Raw genomic sequence first — 18602 nt, forward strand, 5'->3', positions numbered from 1 at the left:
TGTTTTCCACATGGGCTGTACTAATCTTCAGTCCCACCAACAGTGTATCAGCATTCCTTTCTCTCTATATTCATGCCAGCATCTATTGTTTTTGGACTTTTTAATAAAAGCTACTCTAATTGGGGTAAGGTGATATATCATTGTGTTTTAATTTGCATTTTTCTGATATTAGTTATTTTGAGTACTTTTTCATATGTCTGTCAGCTATTTCTATGTCTTCTTTTAAGAAATGTCTATTCAGGTCCATTGATCATTTTGTAATGAGGTTATTTGTTTTATTCCCACTGAGTTCTTTGTTTCCCCTATTTCGGGTAATAATTCTTTATGAGCTGTATGGTTTGCAAATATTTTCTCCCATTCATTAGGTTGTATTTTCACTCTGTTAATTGTTTTCTTGGATGTGCAGAGGTTTCTAGTTTGATATAAGCCCATTTGTCTGTTCTTTCCTTTGTTGCCTGTGCTTTTGGAGCAATGATATCCAAAAATCATTGCTCAGATCAATGTCATGAAGCATCTCCTCTGTTTTCTTCTAGTATTTTTATACTTTTAAGACAGATGTTGAAGTCTTTAATCCATTTTAGTTCATTTTTATATATAAGATTAGGGCACAATTTCTTTCTTCTGCATATGGATATCCAATTTTCTCAACACAATTTCTTGAAGCCTATCCTTTATTCATTGTGTGTTCCTGGCACCTTTGTCAAAATCAATTGACAAAATATGTGGAGTTTCTTCTGGGCTGTCTATTCTCTTCTATTGCTTTATATGTCTGCTTTTATGTCCAATATAAAAACACTTTGATAGCTTAAGTATATTTTGAATTCAGGTTGTGTGATGCCTCCAGATTTGTTTTTTTTTTTTTTTCCTCAGGATTTCTTTTCCTATTTGAGATCTTTTGTGGCTCCATAAAAATTTTATAATTTGTCCTATTTCTGTGAAAAACACAGAACTTGGACAGAGTATATTTCCCCATCCATTGAAGTTTTGTTCAGTAGTGGGATTTGTTTGGTCACTGGAATTGATAAAGAAATTACAATCTCATAGTTCTGAACCAAGATCTCAGAGGCTATCTGTATTCTTCCCTATCCTTCTGCATCTGTGAACCACCGTGAAAAGAATGTCACATCAATTAGCTGCTGATCCAAAGGAATGTGGAGAGATATGTGGAGCAGATCTGAACATGACACAAAGCCCAAAGCCAAGGACAGTTGGCCTAACACCTGAAACAGAGCTCCTCTACCAAACCGACAGACAAGTGAAAGAGTACATTAAACACCCTGGAAATGTTTTGCTATATAGAATAATTTTAGCAAAAACTGATGAATAAATAGAGTTGTGTAATGAAAATCATATATCATATTTGTTCTTCATGTTAAGGAGAAATTTAGACAGGAAAGCCTTTCTGTATACAATTTTATACTTATTTGATTATAAATAGCTTAATAGCTACCAAGAAGGCATATCAGAAGGAAATATTGTCAGTTTCAATGGCATAAAGTTGGAAGAGATAAAATTTAAAAGAATGTTCATAGTCACAATAATTTTGTCAATAAGATTGGGCCACTTTCCCATGAATCCACCACTAGAGGTAGCAATTTTATATACACAATACTTATGCACCAACTAAGACTAACTCTCTACCTGCCAATGGTGATATTCTGCTATTTCAAAGGGTCTAGGTTTGTTGAAAAACTATAGCATCCAGCAACATAAGCTAATTCCCAAAGAGATGAACCAGTTATGATAGGGATGATAGGTTGGCTTTTTTTCATAAGGGTTATTTTGTGGACAAAGATCTAGCAATTTATTTGTGTTTTTAGAGTGGAAGTGACTTGAGTCAAACTAGTAACCATTTCTGAAAGATTTGAAATTTAATTTAAATTATATGCTTGGTTATTTTCCTAATTTTTGTGGGTTCTAATCTGTTTTAATCAGTTCACCTGTACAGTTAAACTCATTAATATAGAGCAGTGTATACTTTTCTCTATTAGTGGATATTTTCAGACGGGTGCATAGTTTGATTTAGCAAAGTTCAGCCTAGTAAGATTTTAGTGAACTCATTAAGAATTTGGGAAACTGCAAGGCAGAATGAGACTGCTTATGATATGTCAGGCAAGCTCACATTCTGGGTACTAATTAGCTCTGCAATATAATATATGTGAACATCACTTCTTGGCAACCTCAGTCTGGCAAGCCATGGTCATTGCACTATAACACTGTATTTGGTGCCAAAGTGAACCACTTGACTAAAGGCATCTGCATCTAGGAAGATGTAGCATTGGGAGAAGTATAAACAGTAAGAAGTGATTAAACAAAATATGTTCATAATGATAACAGATATAAAATAGGGAAATGATACAGCAATTTCCCATTTCATCAAAAAAGAATATGTCTCCTAATATCGAGCTAATAATCTGAAAGAAAAATAGTCAAACAGAAGGTCACTATTTATTAGAAGAGCCAGTTATTAATAACTGTTTTTTAACTCCGTACCCATTACCCTCAGATATATTTAAACTTCACTCACTTGGAAAGAAGTAGCTGATAGTCAAGGATAGTACGGGGTCTGGAAATGTTTCTCTTATATATGAGTAAGATTTTTATTATGCATAAGTTACAATAACTGACAACACAGGTAGTAAAAACTAATAAGTTACAAATTTAAATATTAACCTATTATAGAAAGAGAATAGATGAGAATAACCTGCTGGATCTTTCTCATGCTGATTTTGTGTGGCTCAAATAAACATTTTCTGTTAGGATTTTGCTCTCGTGCTCAATAGCACAAAGGAGGTTGCCTCAGGTTACTAAATGGCACATTCTTTACCTAACAAATGTTACAATTTTCTAATTTAATTTCTTACTGATACTGCGTCTCTACTCTGTGATGATAGTATGCATGATTGAATCTGGAAGAAATTTGGGATTTCTTTACAAACTTTACTTTGAAATGAGTCTCTACATTGCCTCATATGGAGAAGATATTCCCTCCCTACAATGAGCAGGGACAATTTTAGGTAGGAACCTGAAAGCAAATATTATTATTGCCAACATAGATTCATTAGTGCAATGTGTATCTGGTGATCTGTGTTTCACACTGAAATAAGAGGCTCTGAGTTCTAGAAATACAAGTGAAGATAAGTGTAAGATAAAATCTGATTTCTAGACTGTGCTAGCAGTATTAAAAACTGACAAGGTCTTTTATGTATATATATATATATTTTTTTTTAAAGTGTTTTGGGAAGTGGTTGACAAAATCAATTAAAGCACTGTGTTTTCTACCGTCTTCACTGCCTACAATAATACTAGACACTAAGAAGAATAAAATCCCATGAACCATTTACAGATTCATTGACTTCCACAATTTTGATAGAGCCTCCTTTGATCTTGATGGTCCTACATTCCTTTTTTCTTTTAACTTAAGAATGTTAAATTGAAGACCACAAATTTTGACTCTGAATCTTTCCCATTTTTTGACTAGCAGCTTACAGAGTGACCAATCCTTTGTCTCAGTCTGTGCAGTCTGCAGCTCAGTTCTGCTCAGTAAAGTGCTTTAAAATTGCTTTTGCATTTGGGGGTAGAGGCCATAGACAAATATGGCCTTTAAAACCTGAGTGCATTTTCAGTGGCTTCAATCCCAAATGGCATTCAAATATGTTAGTTATTCTTCCAACTTAATCGCTCTTTTACTTTTGTTCAGTTTGTAAATTTTTATTATTGTTCAGTGTGACCTTCTGGGGAAGAATGCAAATAATGCCTATAGCAATTTCTCTGAGGCTGCCTTTACAAATTCTTATTTTTCAGATCATTTTTTTGTTTATGCAGTCAGCTTGCACATACAGTTTACAGAGTTTATCTTCTGGGAAGACAACTCTGAATACATGGCTGAAATCCTGCCAATTGAGTTTGTAACAATAATAAGCATGGAGATCAAGGAAAGAATCATAGCGACTGATTCTGGTGGAGAGGAATCCAAACTTTGACTTCGGACAGTTTTCACTTAAGTAGTTCCTGCCGTTTGTGAAACTGTTGGCTGAAACATCCAACACACTTCCACATTCTGCTGTGTATTCACATCTACACTGAAACTAGAATTTGGGCTCCGTTTCTCAAAGAGTCTATGTGTACAGGATGAATCTGGAACAAAGTCTCATTACCCACTATGCTGAACGGTGGAATTGGAGGGCTTTGCACACAAGGTTGAGAACTGGCTCAGTTTACAATTTCTCTGAAAGGTCTAAGCTTCTAGTCTTAGTTTAAGATGAATATTAATCAGCTTAATTTTTTCTTTCTACAATGTATACATAGGTCAAATCACATTGTACCCCATAAATATACACAATTATTATTTTTCAAATACAAAATAAATCTATAAAAATTTAAAAAAATAACGAAATGTAGAGGCAGAGATTATAACTACTAGGTGGCTAACAAGTGCTCCAACTTATTATTTTTTATGAATCTTTAACATTTATAAATTGTGATTCTGTGTTTCTTTAACACATAATTTTTTTACCTCCTAGCTGAAGGTGATCCAGCCAGAATTTTAGATAATAACTTTCACCCACTTGGAGGTGGGTACATTGACTTAAATCAAGTGCTAATTAGTACAAACAAGTTTTGTTTTGTTATTATTATCCCTGATATTAAATTTTCGTTAGCACTTATGTGTATATTTTCTATAATTATATAAAACTTTCTGCACTTAATGCCTAGTGGATATGAGAGTGAGGACAATTTCCAGTCACCATCTGATGCTAACATCAATTGACAGAAGGAATATTTATAACTGGAGTAGCAACCTGGAAATTTAATTGACTTATAGGAAACAGAGTACAATATATTTAGAAGAAAACCTGTATATGCCTGTGAATTTCTTAATCTTAAGACATCCTGTAAACATGTATACATGAAAGAATAGATGATCAATACATGATGCATTTTAATACTATTTTAGTTTTATTGCTATTATAACTGTAATTATAAGTATTTATAAAAATAATACTGCTTCACATTTTTATTGTCATTAGTTATAAACCAGGAATTGTATTGAGAGCTTTATCTATACAGACCTTATTTTTCCAGTACAACATGAGATTGGTGTAATCAAATATCAAATATATTGTGAATTGTATTTTATGCAATTATAATCCATTAATTAATTCATGTACAATTTGATCCAAGATTTTCAACCTCTAAAAATGTAACACTGTGGAAATCAATGACACTGATTTTTTTTTAATTATTTTTTGTATAGCCAGCCACTTGATCTCATACAATTGGAGATATTTATTTTATTTTGTTATTGATGACAGTGTAACATTTTATTACATGTTCAATTTATTAAGCTTTTAATTAGGAAGTCTAAACTAATAGAAAATAATTTATAATTGACATTTAACCACACAAAAGGAAATGTGTATTATGGCTTTCTTTGGCAAATTTATTTTTCATTACATCATTAATTGAGATTTTCTTCCTCTTATAATATTTATGCACTAAAGAAAATTATAAAATATTTAAAATCTATTAATATAGCATACTGTTGTGTTGCCATCAGATAAATTAATAAATGTTAATATTTATCATATTTATTTCAGCTAATTAAATATACTTTGTATATATATCATTTGTGGTATAGCCATAGCAATCTCTAAAACCATTTTCTTTTGTTCCTACCACTAACCTAGAAATAATGTGCATCTTTTATTATGTGTAATTTTTTAAATATTAGATTCTGACATTGATAGTTTTTGAAAATCTTATTGCAATTTCCTTTGGGATCTTACATTAACTCATTAATTAATAATAATTCCTTAATTAATATTACATATACAGATTTTTATTCCTCCTATGCTGCATTGAAATGGTTTTATAATTAAATAGAACCTTAAATTCTACATTCGTGAGAATTATTTTAACAATTTTTACAAAAGTTTCCTTCCCACTGCAAATGTTCAAAGTGTTTTCTTGAATAAGTACATTGTTCTATGTCAGCTTTAATAGGTTTTTCTCTTTTCCCCTTGGTGAATGTTTGGATGAAACAACTCATCCTTCCAGCTGTTAATCCCACTCTGATGAAAACTCAAACCAAATTGACAAGCTAATAGAAACAGAGATAGATGATGAAACTCTAGTGATTTCTTCCTCTGGAAAAAGTGACTGATAAAAAAATATAGGCTTCCTTTGGAGTTAAAGAAGAAATGATTCGATGCTTTATTTCCCAGGGGGTCAGTATGTTACATGCTAGTTTTTTTCCCCCTTTGAGGAACTATATCCTATTTATGAATAATACCTTTTGAAAACCCAGCATTCATTTGATAGAAAAAATAAAGGGAGCACATTTACAGAAAGGTTATAAGTGTGTCACAGAAATCTGCTGGCCTATATTCCATCCCTTTAAAATCAGGTCTAGTTGAATGAACATCACTCATCCAAGTAAGAACTTTATTCCACACTACAACATGTGGTTAAGAGTTTATTCCCAAGCATAACTCCCAATTCCCAGCTATATTCTGAGCAGTGGAAAAGGCAAAGTCTAGTCACATTTTCCCCAAACTTGTGAAATACTGAACATTGATGAGCACACTCCTTTCTCTCCAGAGAAATATGATATTCTATTACCTACTCAACTGCTTGTTTATCTCTATTAAGCCCAGAAAAAAATGATTTTCCTGAAATTATTAACACCAGAATATTTGGAGACCACAGTAACATCTTTTATCAAATGGTTCTTATTTATAAATGTTATAATGTAACATTTCTTTTAAAGATCCTTTAGCAGTTGGCATGACATAAGGAATTATTTTCAAAAATCAATATAATTTTCTTCTAATATAAGATAACTTTAATGTGCTTATTTTGGCTCATATGTTTTTATCAACATACACTAAGGGCTATTTTTTTCAGTATAATAAAGTTCTCTATTTCTTGAAAAATAAAGGATTGTGGCACAAATATATCATCAGATCAGGGAGGGTTAAAATAAAGTTAATTACATTTAAATTAATAAATATGACACAATACCTAATTTAGGCTCAGCAGCAAACAGCAGCAAATAGATTTGAGAAAAGCAATTGTCTTATCAGGCTTTTACTGTCTAAATTAAACTGACCAAACCTCAGCTCTTATAGGAAGAGCCAAGGTAAGAAAATTCCTGTGTGCATAATCAGGATGTAAAGTTCATTCAGTAGCAGGGGATGTAGACCTTGTAGAATAAGGGTGAAGGCAGCCTTAGTGAGACAGGTGGTGAGACTATAACAAGTCCACAACAGTTCATTAAAATAGGGGTTTTCACTGAGGTATATGCTTTCATGCCACTTTGAGCATTTAAAACTCCTCACACTGCATCATGCTATTTGTGTCTTAATACTACATTAATATTTTAATTATCCTCTACTGACAACGAAATATTTTCTGGAATAAATTAGAATTACTATACCAGCTAACTCATCTATTACCCCGTCTATAATGGTAAAATGTATATTAGTTCTGTTCCTATTCCCATACATTTGGGGGTGGTGATGAGACTGTTTTGTGTATTTTGCAACAAAACAAATGCTAATTAAAAGGTGTCGGTTATGGTCAAAATTTAAATTTATCAATCACCTTTGTATGGCAGGTGAATTTTAAAAGCAATCAATGTTTTCTTCAGTAGTAATTACCAAGTTTAAATGATTAATTATTTAAAACATTTATATTCTTATTCTGGACACTTCAAGAATCTGGATATAGCAGAAAACAAGTTAGAGCACATAGAACTAACTGGAAGCAAATATATCAGTATTCCAATAAATATTTGAGAACGTATTAGCACAGAATATAGTCAGTACTATATTTTAGTTTTTTACTCTTATGCAATTTTTGTGAATATATCACTTAATGAAATTTTGAAGCAGTCAGATTATACTTTGCTACCTCGATAGCTGTATACTATTTTTCCATCTTTTTCTTTTTTCCCTTTTCTAGAGTTTTCATGATTATGTTTAAGTTATCATCATCTAGGGTTTACAAAAATTTTTGTCATTAATCAAAGTGTAGGTTGTAATGAATATGATAATTCTTCATGTGTAACATATAAATATTACAATAGTATATTCTCTGTTTATTTCTTCCCATCTTTTGTGCTATTGCTGTTATATGTTTTACTTTTCAAACATTTTATACAACACATGGGTACTATTTTTGCTTTGAATACTTCAGTTTTTATTTAGAGAGATTGAAAATGAGAAAATGTGTTTAATATTCACCTTTATTTTAACCATGTCTATTGATCTTCTTTTCTCTGTGCAGATTCAGATTTCCATCTACTATTATATTCTTTTTACCTGATGCTTTTTAACATTTTTGTAGTGCAGGTCTCTTGGTACTGAATTCTCTCTTTTATTTGTCTGAAAAAGTATATTTCTATTTTTTTTTGGTGAAAAATAGTGTCACTATATGTAGAATTCTGTGTTGGCAGGGACTTTATTGTTTTTTCCACATTTTGGAAATGTTCATGTATTATATCTTATGACTTAAACATTATATATTCCTTTTCATATAATATGCCTTTGATTTTCAAGCTTCCTTTGAGATTTTATCTTTTTAGTAAGCAGTTTGAATATTATGTATGGGTGTGTGTGTGCGTGCATGCATGCACGCCAAACACATGTGTATGTTGATGTTTGTCTTCTTTAATTCGCTTGGCTTCCTGGATCCATACTTTGACTTCATTCATTATTTTTGGAAATTTCTTCACCTTATATGCTCAGAGTTTTTTTCTACTGTAGTCTCTTTCCTGATTCTAGGATTCTATTCACAAGTGTGTTAAATTGTTTGAAAGTTTTCCAAAGTTCTTAAAGACTCATTTTGTTTGCAGGTTTGCAAGGTTTCATTTTTTTTTCCTTCCTTTTTCTCTTTGTGTTTTAGTTTGGGTAATTTCTACTTGTTTATCTTAACTGATTCTTTCTTCAGCTGTGTCAAGTCTATTGATCTGCCTGTTCTACTTTTCATTTCTGCTTCCATTCTTCTAGCATTTCTAATTTGATTTTTTCTATAGTTTCTATTTCTCTACTGAAATTCCCCAGCTGCTCTTGCATTCTGGACCCTTTTACACTAGAGCCCTTAGTATGATGCATTAATCACAATTATTTAAATTTTAACAAAATCTAGATTATATCTTAGTGTAGAATTTGTATTTTGATTTTATAATTGGAAATGTGCATGCATACTCTGCTAGAATGTTAGTGTGAGGAATTGAACTAATTTAGTCAACAAGTGAATTGGATTCGAGTTTTGTTGTTGTTTCAGGGCACCATCAACTTCAAATTCTTTCACTGTTAACTTGTGCTTAGGGTGGTAGCTGGTTTGTTGAAGAACCTTTTTAAATGACTTTCCCTGCTTTAGGCTTTCTCTGTGTGCCTGCACCTCAAAATGGGTCTTTTTCTAGGCATTTGTTTCTCTCCCAGCAGTGGACTATTGATGCTTGCTGCTCATTGCTTGCTAGCCTGGTTATAGGGAAGGCAGTTCTCTGTTATCCTCTGTCTTAGGAAACAAATGTGTTTTGGGTCTCAGGACTGATATCAGTGATCCAACTCCTCCTTCAGTGAAAGGAGAACTCTAATTATATGTGACCTTTCACAGTTTCTGCCCCTTGTCCAGGGGTAAAGGTCTTTCTCTTCTTTCCGCTTTACCAAGTGGCAATGGGTCTTCACATGTACCCCAGGGCAGCAGAGTTTGCCATCCCCTCCCAATGGCTTATGGCTTCTTTTCCCATCTACCAGAACTATACCAAGTGGAATGGTTTCTCATAGACTTTTCTCTAGAGTCATAATGAAAAATATTATGGACAGCACTGAACACAGGAGAAATCAATCAGGGGAAATGGGGGAGAAGGGGAAGGGCAAAAACCCACCTAACAGGTACAAGGAACACTATTCGGCTGATGGGCACATTTATAGCCCTGACTCAAGCCATGTATCTAAAAAATATGTACTCCCTTAATATTTTGAATTAAAAAAATGAATGATACTTTTCTGTTTTTGTTTCACTGAGCACACAGTTTTCAAAGAAGTAATGGTAGTCTTTGGTGAAAAAATCCTAAAGAAAATCTGTCACATCAACAGACCTGAGGTCCCTGATGTATATGTAACTTGTGATACTCTGTTTCAAAATAGGAGAATGCAGTCAATAAGAGTTAGTTAATCCTCTAAAGGGCCACTTTATATCATCGACAATAGTAGGTCAGGGGAGGGGAGGAGGAGATACTCTCCTACTGAATCAGTGGTGCAGGTGTATGAAAAGTGCTGTGTTGCTTATGCATCTATAGGTAGCACATCATGATTGGTAAGGGCAAGTACATTTATTAATGAAAAATCATCACTCATCATTATTTCTTTAAACTAAGCTAACTCTATTATTCTCCAGAATTAAATCACTTTCCAATTCTAGGCCTCCCAATGTTTCCTTTGTTTCTTTATTCCAACAGATGCAGCTAAAGCTTCAGTACCCACTTTGGGTCTATTGCTGTTGATCTTGCATATTTTTTCTGTAATTTCCACTCAATAACAGAATGTTTGCTTCTGTCAGTTTCCAAGATTGTCCAAATGCTGAGCTGGATTCACATCATTAGGTCATCAAACTGCTACACAGAATAAATAGCATTACTTTTGTTTCAACTGCAACCTAATTTTACAATTTTATTCCAAACAAGCTTGTTCTAGTTGTATCTTGATTGCTTTGTGATATGTTGTGTTCATGCTCCATTACACAAAATGCCAATGCCATAATTCATCTATGAGGAACATGGAGATTGAGAGTAGCCCCAAAATTTGCTCCCCGGTAACATACTATTCAAATGGATCTCATTAATTGCTGTGGAGAGGTTTCCTGCTGATTCCTTTGATTGTTTTTATTCTAAAAGAGAATTATGAGAAAATTATTTTGCCTGTGAATAGCACATAAAGTCTTTCTTTTGTTACCAAATATGATCAATTATCAATGGAGGAACATAAAGACAAGGAGATATATATATATATTTTCTAAATAGATCCTAGACAAAGGAAATTTTTAAAAGTGAGAAATGTACTAGAATAAAAACATATTTATATGATGATAAATGAAGCTTTTAGAAATCTCCCATTTATTTCAGTTGATTTCCCTGAATATTGTTTATCTTAACAGTATAGTGCTAATGTTTCCAACATTTTTTCCTATGAATGGCAAATGCTTTGTCTTCTAAAGGGAATGAGACATAGCTTGATGATAATGACTCTATGTGTATGAATTTTGCTTCTATATCACTTTAACCATATCTTACAGCACATTTTTTTCTTCATGTTTTACTATCCTCAAATATCTCTTTCTAATTTCTGTTTTGTTGAGTAACTAACCAATACTCAGTCTTATGATTAATGTAAATAATCTCATAGTTCTTTATGATTTCTCCTTCTACTTAAACTGACTATGTAACTTACTCTCATGTACCCATTATTTATTGTTAAAATGAAATCATAATGATTCAAGTAAATAGTTTAAGTAGCTTTTGACCCAATTCATTCATCTGACCACAACTATTTAATATTTACTTATATAAAATGCTATGTTTCTCAGTGTTAATGTAGGCAAAGAGTTGACTATATCAATAAACTCTTTTTAAAAATATGTATAATAAGAAAAGCAAAAACTAAATAACTGAAAAGAAAAATATAAAAAGTCCCATATGATAGGAAAACAGAATACAAAATAAATTCAAACACAAAGCTCTCACTTTAAAAGGTGAAAGATTTATATGATCTGAAGAGAAACCAGAGCATACAAAGCTCTCACTTTAGATGGGCTTTAATTGGAGCATGCCATGATAGATGAAATTGTGACAACTGAGATCGAAAAAGATTATTACATGTGAAAACTATAACATAAGCAATGATCCTGAGGCACAAAAGTTCAAATGTATTTGCCTAAGTATTATGTACATAATTCAGCATATAGAAGAAAGTATGTTTAAGAGAGGTTTATCAATTGTGCCAAATATTTCATTGATTAAGGAGGATGAGGACTAAGATTGATTGATGGTGTACATTTCTAAATATTCTGTAGGAGATATTTTGTGGTTGAGATCAAGGACCTAAGTACCTTTCTGTTCTCCAGTCAAGTGCAGTCTACCTCACTATATTCCCAGAATACTTGTTAAAACATCTATTATATTTCCTTTGCCATATAGAACCAGTAGGTACAATTATAAGTGGAAACAGCATGTAAGATTCACACACAGTTATAAAGGGTAAAACATAGCCAAGCGTTCTTTGAAACAATTGTATTTGGGATTTTTGAACATGTTTCTCCCATATCTAAGATATGTTCTTTTATTTTTCAATCCGTAATTTTAGTGGAAGAGTGAAAATCTGTTCTCTACAGGGAAATAGTGTTAAATGGGTTTAAACCAAAGACATTACTCCTCTCTTCCACACTTCCTTCTTTGAGGTGAATTTACCCTTACTCAAAAAAATCAAATAGATTTAGCACTGCAAGTGGTCCTCTGTGGTAAGTAGGCTACTGCTCTCTTTACTCTTTGTTGTGTTTGTTGTGTTGTTTCAGGACTGGGATTCAAAAGGAAATATTTCACATTACTAGGTTAAGTAAGAGCTTCTTCTCCCAAAATGTGTCTTTTAATTCACCCATTTACTGACTCAGTTTACTCACTGATTCACTAATTTTTCCACTTAATCATTCACTCATTCAGGAGATTGTGCACCTACCACACCACCTGTTAGGAACTAAGCAACAAGAACACAATAGCAGACAGAAAAAGATGATCCTTGAGTTCACAAAAAGCAGGCTCTCATGCAGATCACATTAACCTCACAGGACAGTTTTGAAAGCCAAGCAAGGTATTCCAATACTGAGAATCATTATATGAGTTAATGGCATTATTTATGTCCCCTTTTCTTATGTTTTTCATACTTGACTCCACTGTATCTTGATCCATGCACTGGATGTTTCTGCTTTCAACTTTTTCCTCTTATCTATTTCTATCTTGGGTTTTCCAAAATTTAAATGTTAGAAATAAATATTTATGGGCATATTACTGTAATGTTTTTACCCTGAATGATTTAGGAGTTGATCATTATTATAAGCACCCAGAAGACATATACCGTTTTTCATCCAGTAAAGAACATAAATAATAGTTTTATAATATATTCCGTGGAAGAATTCAATGACTTCTTTTAGGCTAAAAGCTTACAATAGAATGCATTACATCCAACGTATTACATCGATAGAATGCATTACATTGATAATGCCAGCTAGGAACTGGATGGCTTCCAATACTTCTGTGCTCTGCAAGCCCAGAGGGGAAATAGAGTGATTTTCAATAATGCTGCAAAATAAAGGACTGAATTCTCCCCTGCATTTCAGGGAATGTGGGTTTCTTAAACACAAAGAAAGGAATCTCTGCCATTTTCATTGCTCTGTTATATCACACAGTTGAATCTTTCCAAAATTAGATAAAAAAAAAAAAAAAAAAAAAAAAAAAAAACTCCTAGCTACAGTTCGGTTCTGCTCTCCACCCTTAGCCACTTTCTTGCCAGCCTTGCCACCCATTTGCCCTCCTCCAGACCTAACAGCACTACTGACCCTACTATCATGACATCCCTCTAGCAAGTTATATTTACAAAAAACCTCCCATTCTGAAGACTAAACATCTGAAATAAAAAGTATGGAGTTTGAAAAAGAAAAAAACTGCAATAAACAAAAATGTAGATATAGAACAAGGAAAACAAAAAGAAAGCACAGAACAAATTATCCCCAAATAGCTATGCCAATGGACAAGTGAAAGGGAGAAACTGGAATAAAATGTAAAATGTTGTAAAACATGTTTATTTTTTAATTAAAAACAAAAAAAGAATAAAAAATTTAAAGGTTTAATGATAAAAATAACAGATGGAGATAAAAAGCAAGCTGGCATAACTGAGGAAAGAAATGTGGAATAAAAATAAAACCAACACAGAAATGACGGCAAGTGCAATAATACCAGGCACTAGGGTGGGGGACTTGAAAAATGTAAGCAATTTTAATTAGAAAATAACTGAAGTAAATTTATGTGAAGGAAATTAAAAATATTGGTTACAGGCAAAAGTAGAGTTGAATAAGACTATGTGTAGCTTCTCGCAAAAAAGAGAGAACAAATTTGGAAAAAAAAAAGTAAAAATATTTCTTTCTTAAAACAAGTGTTGCCTAACAGAATTGGCCTGAATATTTAGATTAAAAGAACTGAATATGAACAAATAAATGTGACATAGAATATTAAACATCCCTCAAATATGTAGATATAATTCAAAGGATAGCAAACTGTCATTCCCCAAGAATTACATATATAAGGAAAATAGCTGATGAATTTTAGACATCTGCTTTAGTATAAAATTAATAGATTTTTCCAGTATGTAGCAACACATGTCATAGCTATTTCCTGAGGAATAAAAATTGAGAATTCACTAAATCATTAATAGTGTAACCATGACAGTGAGAATTGAATTCATTTATCTGTTGAACTAAGCTAAGCACTGGACGTGATTGGATTATAAGTATTACAAACTTTATGATAATAAAATAATAGCTTTGTTATTTTTTCAAAACCATGCATGTTTATTAAGAATATGCAATATGTGTGAAAAAAGATATTTTTCTTTCATCTCTCTAATGTCACTGCAGAGAAATAGAGTTGGGGGCAGCAATAAGTCACTCACAGAAACGTGATATATGGCTCAATTGTTAAACATATGCCAGAATGGAAGCTGGAAGACCCTCCTTCCCTCCTCACTTCTGTTGTGCTCCAGAAGCACATGCAAGGCACTCAAGTCAGGCTCCTGAATGCACTCTCTCCCTTTCTCTCTCTCTCTCTCTCTCTCTCTGTTTCTCTCTCTGCCTTTCCATGTGTGTATGTGTGTGTGTGTGTGTGTATGTGTCTGTCTGTCTCTCTTTTTGTGTCTCTCTTCCTCTCTCTGTTTCTCTCTCTCCCTCTGTATCTCTCTCTTTGCTTCTCTGTGTTTCTCTGCCTCTCTCCCTTCCTCTGTGTGTCTCTCTCTCCCTCATTGTCTTTCTCTCTCTGCCTCCTTCTGTGTGTCTCTCTGTCTCAGTTTCTCTGTGTGTCTCTCTGCCTCTCTCTCTCTCTCTCTCTCTCTCGGTCTCTATATCTCTCTCTTCTCCTCTCTTCCCCTCTCTCTCTGTCTCTCTCTTTCTCTTTCTGCCTCTCTCTCCCTGTTTCTGTATATCTCTCTTGCCCTCTCTCTCTCTGTGCCTCTCTCTCTCTCTCTCTGTGTCTCTCTCTCTGTGTCTCTGTGTCTCTCTCTGTCTCAGTTTCTGTTTATCTCTCTTGCCTCCCCCACACATGCCTGAGTGAGTGGTTATTTTCATGGTTTCTTTTTTAAATGAATGTTTTAACAAATGATCGCTGCTACCCAATGAAAAAATTAATGATTTACTCCTCAGAGTTGTCAAAAAGTATTGTATGTAAAGGAATCTTGCTTTCATAAATTTTTACTGCAAAATTTATTTTTTATATGTGCACATGTGTTCCACTAACATTTAAGAAGCATGGCACAGAATAAAGAATTAAGTTTGGGAATCAAAAGGTCTTATTTGAATTTTATTTCTCCATTAACAACTAAAGCATTTTAAGTCACTACTCAAACGATGTGGGGTATGTGGGTGGGTCCTTCTTGAACAGATTAATCTTTTCCTGGGTTAGAGGGTGAGTAAGCTCTTGCTCTGTTAGTTCTCGGGAAACTTAGTTGTTAAAAAGGACCTGGCACCTTACCCTTCTCTCTTTTTTGCTTCTTTTCTCCCCAGGTGATCTCTGCACATGCCAACCCGACTTTGCCTTCTGTCATGAGTGGAAGCAGCCTGAAGCCCTCACCAGATGCAGGTGCCAGTACCACATTTCTTGTACAGCCTGCAGAACCATGAGACAAATGAAACTCTTTTCCTTGCAAAAACCAAGCCTCAGGTATTCCTTTATCGCAATGCTAAATGGACTAATTGCTTTTTCTAAAAAAAAAAATGTTTTCTTTTGCCAATATAAATCTCTTTTAAAAGTTATCAGTAGGTGTAACAAGAATACTTTTAAACAATTAGAAAAAGCTTTTTTATTTGGAGTATTACATATTTCCATCTAAATTTTTACAAAAACATTATTTCTAATGAATGGATACAATTTTTACCATTGGGTTTTGAGAGTGCTCAATTAGTAGAAGAAACATTTTCTCATTTGTACTATTTGCGTACAAACTTTTTGAATGGCAGTAATATGTTGAATGGTTAACACATTTAGCATTGAGTTTTAACAGTGTTCAGGATGAAATCACTCCTAAATTGAAATGTCCAACTCTTTCCTACATTAGAGGAGCCAACCAACTTTACAGTTGTTGACTGAGCCAATGATATGTTTAAATATATTTCTACACTGATAATAAACTAAACATATGAATGAGTGATTGAGGATTAGAGAAAACTGCATTTAGAAAGTTTCTAAATTGTTATATTTCAAAATATAATTCTCTTTTATTTTTCCTTTTTATTATGCTGCTTCTGAAACATCACATCAAATTCTATTCTATTTGTGTGTACATGTGTGTTGTGTTTTAAGTATCTATTTTTTCCAACGTCAGCTAAAAATGAATCAGAAATGACTGAGAATTGAACAAGAAGAGCTAAATTAAAACACATAAAACTGCAAAAACGGTAGGAAAATGAAATAACTTTCGAATAAATTCAATGCTTTTCTTAAAATTTATTTTTGTGTAACAGTCATTCTTGAAGGTTACCTGCAGACCAAACTCATTTTGTTTGTTACTCAAGCTTAATTTAAAAGAGAAAAATCACCAGATTTATATTTATATTAATACTGTATTTTAAGCATTCCTTTGGAATCTTAATGAACTAAAACTTAAATACATCCTTATTTCATTACATATTTAAAATGTTCTGCATGGGGTCACTGCATAGGTTTTCTACAAAGAGATAATTGAAACCTTAAATCAAACAATTTCAGAGAAGACATTTTCTGTAATGGTTGGTGGCATTCTATTCAAAACTATTTCTCCTTTGAAAATGAAAGTAATAGAGTAATTCAAAACATTATCTGGAGAACAATTTAGTTTTTTAAATTTTTATGTATTTATATGCTTCTAACTCAATATCATTACTGATTTAGTAATATTTAGAAATATTGAAGGAACAAAATGTCAATAAAAATAAGGGTAAAATACATATGTATCTTTTAGGTATATATCTAAAGGCATTTTTGAAACTCACCTTTTTTTCCTCATTTTTTACATTTTTAGCAGTAGTACACATTCAATATTATTTTTTTATGTTCAAAGTCTTTTGATAATGCCAAGAACAACCGGGAAAGTTATTGGTCAATATGACTTAATTTGAATAAACATAACTTTACATAAGCCCAGAAAATGCTGAAAAATTATTCAAGTGACAGAATATTACATTGCCCTTAAACAGAATTACCTATACATCTACTCTCCCTTGTCCTCTAAAAAGTGTGTATAAAAATATCTGGATCCCATTGGGATACTGGGTAATCATTCTGTGATTCTCCCTGTGCTGCATGATAAATAAGCCTCTTCCTCTTATTAATCTGCCTTAATTGTGAATTGATCTTTCAGTAAACTTTCAGGGGAAAGGGCAAGTTTCCCCTCACCCCCACACCACACTGCCATTGGGAAACAGTAAAAGTCCTGACTTCATTAGGCAGGCCTCTCTGACACCATCCAAAAGCAGAAAGAGGGGTCTCATCATTGGCCCCCAGGGATGAAAATCCTGGCTCCCTATTTGGCTTTCTCTGATACTGCTATGGGGAGTGTCCTGTGGCAGCCCATTACAGCCTTACAAGGATGGAATTATAGGCTCACTGCTGAGCCTTTGCTGACATGTCTAGGGTAGAGGGGCAGAGTTCTTTCTGAGGTGATTGGCTAGGGTAGAGTACTCACGGTATTAATATTTTCTGTTTAGCTAGGTTGCTTCTTACCTGATTTTTGGCTAGATTTTGTTGGAGTGCCTGTCATTTCCAGATTTCCAGCATCTTTGACTGTAAGCCTGCAATATATGAAGAAAATAAATAAATAAACAAACAAAAAATATGTAAAGAATAGACAACTGTATTGTTCTATGGCCTCAGGTTTTCCCGGCTGGCTGTTTCTCACCACAATTCAGTATTTTCTTATTTTTTTTTAATATGAAATGACCATAATTGTAAGTTGTACTTAGTGGGAGAAGTAGGGAAAAGTATGTCTATTCCATCTTCCCAGAAATGGAAGCTCTATAGAAAGTGGAATAATAGACATGAATGACTCAGAACGATGGGAGGATGGGAGGGGGATGAGGGATGAGAAATTACTTAATGGGTACAATGCACACCGTTTGGATGATGGTTACATTAAAAGCCAGAATTCACCACTACACGCTATCTCCATATAGCCAAATTGCACTGGCGCCTCCTTAATTTATAAAATAAAAAAATTAAAACAAGGGAAATGTATGCATGCTTTCTGAGGAAAAAAATGGAAATCCTATCATAGCATTCTGAAATTAAAAAAAAAAAGGAAGAATAA

Source organism: Eulemur rufifrons, chromosome 5 (assembly GCF_041146395.1).
Source record: "Eulemur rufifrons isolate Redbay chromosome 5, OSU_ERuf_1, whole genome shotgun sequence".
Lineage (NCBI taxonomy): Eukaryota > Metazoa > Chordata > Mammalia > Primates > Lemuridae > Eulemur > Eulemur rufifrons.